The 7,355-nt window shown below is 44.6% G+C and overlaps 1 non-coding gene across 1 annotated transcript; it reads left to right on the top strand.

Moving 5' to 3' along the window:
• Positions 1-6,292: 6,292 nt before the first annotated feature.
• On the top strand, positions 6,293-6,386 carry LOC134946982 (small nucleolar RNA U13). The gene has a single exon (XR_010182517.1). It is a non-coding gene; the product is annotated as a small nucleolar RNA U13 (small nucleolar RNA).
• The last annotated feature ends 969 nt before the right edge of the window (positions 6,387-7,355 follow it).

The following is a 7,355-nucleotide window of genomic DNA, read 5'->3' as shown; positions in this document are numbered from 1 at the left end:
ACCCCTGGCAATGAGCAGGTAATTTAAAATTAATTAGAAGCATTACTGTGGGGCATAATGTGTAATGGGCATTACTGTGTGTGGCATAATGTGTCAGGGGTATTGCGGTGTGTGGCATCATATGTCACGGGCATTATGGTGGGTGGAATAATGAGTCATGCACACTGTGGTTTGTGGCATAATGTGTAAAGGGCATTACGGTGTGTGGAATAATGTGTCACGGGCATTACGTGTGTGGCATAATGTATAAGGGGCATTACTATAAAGAGGAAAAAATGACATATGATGTAAACAGCATGAATCAAGATTTTTTTTCAGGTGGTGGCCAATGTCTTGGTGTGCAGAATGCAAAACTGGGGTATAAGGTAGTCTTTTCCTGCAATACCATGCACCTTGCAGTGAGGCCACACCCTCTTTTTGGAGCATGCACGCACACAGCGCATGCTAATCTTTACTTTTATTATAGCAATGGGAGGGGTGCCAGAAACTTTTTTGGCAGGAGGGTGCAAATGTATAGCTACGCTACTGCCCACAAGTCCAGTCTTAACACTGAGAACGCGTCAGCAACCATTCAAGTACGGCTATTTTTTTTTTTTTCAAAAACTTAGCTCCTCAGGAGGTTTCATTTTTCTCGAGTAGCTCACTCCCCAATTAAGGTTGAAGACTCATCCCTATATTTAAATCTTTATTTTTCTATATTCTCTTCTATAACAGCATGGTTTTAATGGTGCAAATAACATAGTGTTGTTGTTTTTTTAATTCGTAGGTACATTCATATATAATATTTGTAATAATCCTGTCCCAGTGTGTTGCTCTGGAGTTGTGTTTTTGGTTCAGCAATATCAGAATTGTATCATACATAAGTGTATGAATGACCCTTGCATGGAACAACATGAGTGCTAAGCTGTGTGCTGAAGTTGACCTAAGTTTATCCAGGGAAATGGGAGAAGGATAAATTTATGTTCAGAGAACAGATAGTGATCTCTTATCTTGTACTAGCCATAAATGTATGAGGGTGGAAAACTGCATCTTTCATCCTCAAACAACCAGACCTGATCACACTAGGCATGAGGTAATTAATTAAAGTATAATTTCACCTCTTAAGGAGAATGGAATATCTGTGTCCTATCTTGGCTAAATCCCCCTTCCCTGTCTACAGTTACAGACTTGGGAGGGCATAGGTACATAGTTTTGAGACTGACAAAAGACAAATGTCCATCGAGTTCAACCTGTATTGCAAAATGTTATATCATTTAAATGTTGTATCCCTGGATATTTCTTTCAATTAGAAATTTATCTAGTCCATTTTTAAACTTATTGATTGAGTCCACCATTACTACACTCTCTGGCAGAGAGTTCCAAATCCTTACTGCTCTTACTGTGAAGAACCCTTTTCTCCGTTGTGTATGACTTTTTTTTTTCTCTAACCTCAGGGGGTGTCCTCATGTCCTGTGTAGCATTTTTTTAATAAACAGATTGTCTGATAAATCTGTGAATTGTCCCTTTATGTTTTTAGAAATATTACTAATGTCCCCTCTGAGTCACCTATTTTCCAATGTAAACAAATCTAACCTTTTTAGTCTTTCCTTATAATTCAGTGCCTCTATCCCCTTAACCAGTTTGGTGGCTCGCCTCTGAACCCTTTCGAGTTCCAAGATATCTTTTTTATAGTGAGTTGCCCAGAACACAATATTCCAGGTGTGGCTGCACCAATGATTTATACAGTGGCAGGATTACACTCTCATCCCTTGTCTCCATTCCCCGTTTTATGCACGCTAACACCTTATTTGCTTTTGTTTCTGCATTTTGACATGATTCCTTATCAGAGGCGTAGCTAGGGTTTTCGGAGCATAGGGCAAGATGGAAAATGGCGCCCACCACCCCCCCACCCCACCCCCACCCCCACCCCCCCCAAAAAAAGAAGAAGCATGTGCGCGCAACAAAGGCGCGCATGGTGAAAAAATAAAAAATGGGTGTGGCCACACTCCAGAAGGGGTGTGGTCAAGCACCAGAAGGGGTGTGGTCACCTAGAATGGCCCACAGGGCCAGTTACATTACCCCACAGTGCCAGATACAATGCCCCACAGTGCCGGTTACATGCCCCACAGTGCCAGATACATTGCCCCACAGTGCCAGATACATGCCCCACAGTGCCAGTTACATTGCCCCACAGTGCCAGTTACATGCCCCACAGTGCCAGATACATTGCCCCACAGTGCCATGTACATTGCCCCACAGTGCCAGATACATGGCCCCACAGTGCCAGTTACATGCCCCACAGTGCCAGATACATGCCCCACAGTGCCAGGTACATTGCCCCACAGTGCCAGATACATGGCCCCACAGTGCCAGATACATGCCCCACAGTGCCAGATACATGGCCCCACAGTGCCAGATACATGCCCCACAGTGCCAGTTACATGCCCCACAGTGCCAGATACATTGCCCCACAGTGCCAGGTACATTGCCCCACAGTGCCAGTTACATTGCCCCACAGTGCAAGTTACATGCCCCACAGTGCCAGATACATTACCCACAGTGCCAGGTACATTGCCCCACAGTGCCAGATACATGGCCCCACAGTGCCAGATACATGCCCCACAGTGCCAGATACATTGCCCCACAGTGCCAGGTACATTGCCCCACAGTGCCAGATACATGCCCCACAGTGCCAGTTACATTACCCCACAGTGCCAGGTACATTGCCCCACAGTGCCAGATACATGCCCCACAGTGCCAGATACATGCCCCACAGTGCCATTTACATTGCCCCACAGTGCCAGATACATGCCCCACTGTGCCACTTACATGCCCCACTGTGTCAGTTACATGCACCACTGTGCCAGATACATGCCCCACTGTGCCAGATACATGCCCCACTGTGCTCTCTTTCCTCCTCCTCCCCCCCCCCCCCCCCGTCCCTCACCGCTTGTGGCTCCACTGGCTCTCCTCTGATATGTGAGGGGAGGAGAGTGCAGCACGGCGCCTCTCCTTCCTCTCACTGCTCCAGGTCTCCGGCTACACTGGAGATGAATCAATAAGCTTAATTGTGCAGTCCCCCACATCAGAATCTTAAGTTCTCTGTGTAAGTGTTAGGCTTGTGAATTATTACTTCCTGTTTATATTTCTGAGATTCATGTACGTTTTTACTGTCCATATTTGTAATCACATTTTTGTTATAATCAAACCTTGGATTATCTGTTCAAATTAAAAAATAATTCTAGCATATTCTCCATGTCTTTTGGTGAATCTATGAGCCTGTGTGGCCCAAGCTACATACCGAGGTGTAAGTAAGTGTTTCACTGGTGGCGAATTCTCAGATTCAACTATTTAGCCAGGTACTGACAGAATTGATAGCAGTGGTGGGATGATAAGGTCATTTTTCCTTTTATCGCAAGGACTTTAGTGAATTAATGGTGTGTGATTTTTGAGAGACACTACATAACAAATTCACAGGAGAATTACTCTCAAGGTTATGATATTTTAAATGGACATACAGTGCAAACCATCTCTGTTCTCTAACCCCCCGTTTTTCTTTTCTATTTATTTGATAAAAAGTGAGGTCCAAATTCAAGATGTCTGAGTATAAGCAACTGAGGAAGGATGACCTTTTGGAGCTGTGTGAGGACAGAGGTATTGCCAGCCCCCACAAGAGGCAAACCCCTATAATGTTGGAGACCTGTCCGATGAGGTCACAGTGAAGAAGGTGGGCAGGCTCATATATTGGCCATTATATACCAAGAACCTTGGATATGATGGTTATTATAATTTTAATGGCTGTATAGTGCACCTGAGCTCTTGTTCCTATATTGCAGCACCAACAAGAGCAAGGATCATCTAGTCCAAGCACTCCAAGAAGCCGACCAGAGGGAGGATGTGGAAAAGGATCAGCAGACAAATGCTGTTGGGGGAAATCCTGAGCCCTTGTGTTAAAGTCAATAATAATTAAGAAGAGACTTCCTTTTGTGATGATATTCAGCATATAGAATTTATCAAAGAGTACCACGCCCAATATTCTGCGCAGGGGAGCGTGGACCAAGACAAGAGTTCATCAATGGACCCCGTGCCTTCAGAGCATGGAACGTACATATTTATACCTTAACATTATACAATTATTCATAACTGATTTACAAACAAGGTGTACATAAAGATAAAATATAAGAGATACATTGGCTGACTGATAGAAAAGGGAAATGCCTAAAATGGCTTTGTTGTCATAAAGGTCATTCTTGTTCATAATAACATGTTGTTGTCCAAAGGGAAGGTCCATCAGATATTCCATATGTCCTACTTGTTCTGCCACAAAGTCTCGTACAATATCATTGAGCCGTAGTTATCTACATAAAGGCCTTGCTACACAATGCGTAAACACCTAATAAAATTATGTTCAAGGGTTGAGGGAGAATATTACCCTGTGCATATTAACTCTATACTAGAATATAATAATGGTTAAGGGACCATAGAACAAGAAGAATCATAGCACAATTAATGAGACAATACAGAATATTTGATTTAACTTCAACATTTGGATATTACGACAGACTTATGCAGGTACTAGGCAGGGGCGAGACCCCCTCTATACTACACACAGCACAGTGTAATTGCTTGCAGCGCCGCATGCAGCTGTCCCTCTCCTTCCGCATTGGCTGGCCACCGAAACTGTGCATGCTGGGATGAGGGAAACGCATCCCAGCATTCTCAGCAGCGCCGGCCAGCCAATGCATGATATAATTAACTTGTTCCATCCCAATAATACATATATATCTGGTTTTACACTCTATTATATAAATACAATTATAATACAAGTCTGGTGCTAAACATGTTTTGTCTATGTGTAATCTATGTGTTGTATGAATATGTGTTGAATATGTATTTGTGGCCTCTCTGTGCAAATGTGTATGCTACCGTATATACTCTCGCCGTGCGTTAATACGCAAGGCGTGCTAACCTTTTGACTTTGACACGGCATTGCCCCCCCCCCCCCATACACACACTTATGTAAAATAGGGGCAGGGTGCGCCGTAGTCGCACGCAAATAATATAGGCCGTGGCTTCATGGGGAAGAAGTGTGTCCACAAAATAATACCAATTCATATTACGGTGCACAGTAGTGTCCATTATTCAAATTATGCCACACAGTAGTGCCACTTTTACACATTACAGCAGACAGCGTCCCCCTTTTTATACATTACGGCAGACAGTGTCCCCCTTTATACATATTACGGCAGACAGCTTCCCCTTTTTACACATTATGGCAGACAATGCCCCCATTTTTACACAGTACGGCAGACAGTGTCCAATTTTTACACATTACGGCAGACAGCGTCCCCCTTTCTCATACGTCCTAGAGGATGCTGGGGTCACCATTTAGATTCATGGGGTATGGATGGGATCCGCAGGAGACATGGGCACTTTAAGACTTTCAAAGGGTGTGAACTGGCTCCTCCCTCTATGCCCCTCCTCCAGACTCCAGTTTTAGAATTGTGCCCAGTGAGACTGGACACACTACAGGGGAGCTCTACTGAGTTTCTCTGAAAAAGACTTTTGTTAGGTTTTTTATGTTCAGGGAGGCTGCTGACAACAGTATCCCTGCTTCGTGGGACTTAGGGGAGAGAAGTATGACCCACTTCTAGTGAGTTCAAGAGCTCTGCTTCTGGCTACAGGACACCATTAGCTCCTGAGGGTGCTGATCGCTGGGTATGCCTAGATGCTCACTCCCGCAGCCTGCCGTCACCCCCTTACAGAGCCAGAAGTCAGAAGACAGGTGAGTAGATGAAGAAAAGAAGACTTCTTCAACTGTGACGGCATATTGAGGTACAGCGCAGCGTAAGGAATGCTGCGCGCCATGCTCCCACGCATAACAGGCACTGCAGGGTGCAAGGCGTGGGGGGGGCACCCTGGGCAGCATAAAATCCTCTTTTAACACTGGCACATATGGGCAATAGAGCGGTGGCACTGTCCTAACCCCCGCCAGTATAAAAATTTAGTAATCTACACTGAGGAGAAGCGTGCCCTTGCGGGGGCGGGACTTCTTCCTCAGTCAGCCAGCACACTACTCGGCGCCATTTTTCCCTCCTTCCATGCAAGGACGCTGGTCCTTCCTTCACCACTGTATCAGGGTGCAACTAGGGGGGCGAAGTTTGATTAGTGCTGTGTATATTTAAGTATATACTGTTATATGAATAAACGCTGCAGGTCTGTGGGCAAACTTTGTTGTACAGTTCTCTGCTACTAACGCTGGGTTGTGAGCTGACAAAATCCTCTCTGTGTCCCTTGACAGATTTTACAGTCGATCCTTCTGCTTCATAAACGTGATGAATGAGAGTTCACACGGCTGTGTGACGTGCATTCTCTCTGTTACGAGTCGGCACATTACTCCTCTGATTAAATCTGTCCCCTAGCCCCGGAGTGTCTGTGGGGTGTTTGCACATGTATGTAGCATGTCTCAAAGAGTGGTCTTCCCCTGAGGAAATTGTAGTAGGGACACGGATGTAGGTATATACGTTATAATATGGCTGAGTCTCAGACACAACCCTGGAGACAGTCTGTGGAAGAGGTGTTTTTCCAAAGTTTTGTTTTCATCCACACGAGACCCCTCGGGGTCTCCTAACATTGTCTTTATAATGCACACTGATACCGACACGGACTCCTAATCCTATGTCGACACTAATTGTCCAGAATGATTCCGACATTAACTAGGAATATTCAGTACATTATTGTAACTATAAGGGTTGTCTTAGACAATACGGAGTACCTTTCTGTACCAACAGAAGAAGGTTTACCTAAATTAGGAAAGAAAGGAAGAAACATTTTTTTTCTTCCTCTCGTGAGGACAGGGGGAATCACCCCCCATTTTAAGAAGGGTCCTCTCATGGTTAACAAGAAAGTGACTCTGCCTGCATCTGGGACATCTGTCCTTAGGGAGCCGACAGACCGCACGTTGGAGTATACATTAATATTTAATTATACAACCCATGAGACATTTCTCAAGACTACATTGCATGTGCGTGAATGAGTAGGGCTATTGCAAAGTGCTCTGATCATTTCATCATCCAGTATTGATGCTAGCTATGGTTGAGATTCTCCTAACGTTAGATCATATATAGTATGCTACGGCATCCATGCGTGGAGCCATGATGGAGAATTCACCAGTGTAAGGCGCGTCCTACTTCCAAAATAGATTATGGAATCTTTCCCATATTCAAGGGGAGACCTTGTTTGGTACTGTCCTGGATGATTTCGTGGGCAGCTACCGCAGGTAAGTCGTTTTTTTTCTGTCCTTTGTCCCTACACAAAAAAAAAAGAGCAGTCCATGTGGTACGAAAGAAGTAAAAGGTTTCCCTTTCTTTGCATAT

This window comes from Pseudophryne corroboree, chromosome 7, assembly GCF_028390025.1.
Source record: "Pseudophryne corroboree isolate aPseCor3 chromosome 7, aPseCor3.hap2, whole genome shotgun sequence".
NCBI lineage: Eukaryota > Metazoa > Chordata > Amphibia > Anura > Myobatrachidae > Pseudophryne > Pseudophryne corroboree.
The sequence above is the reverse complement of the archived record's forward strand: the minus strand, read 5'-3'. Positions and strand labels throughout refer to the sequence as shown.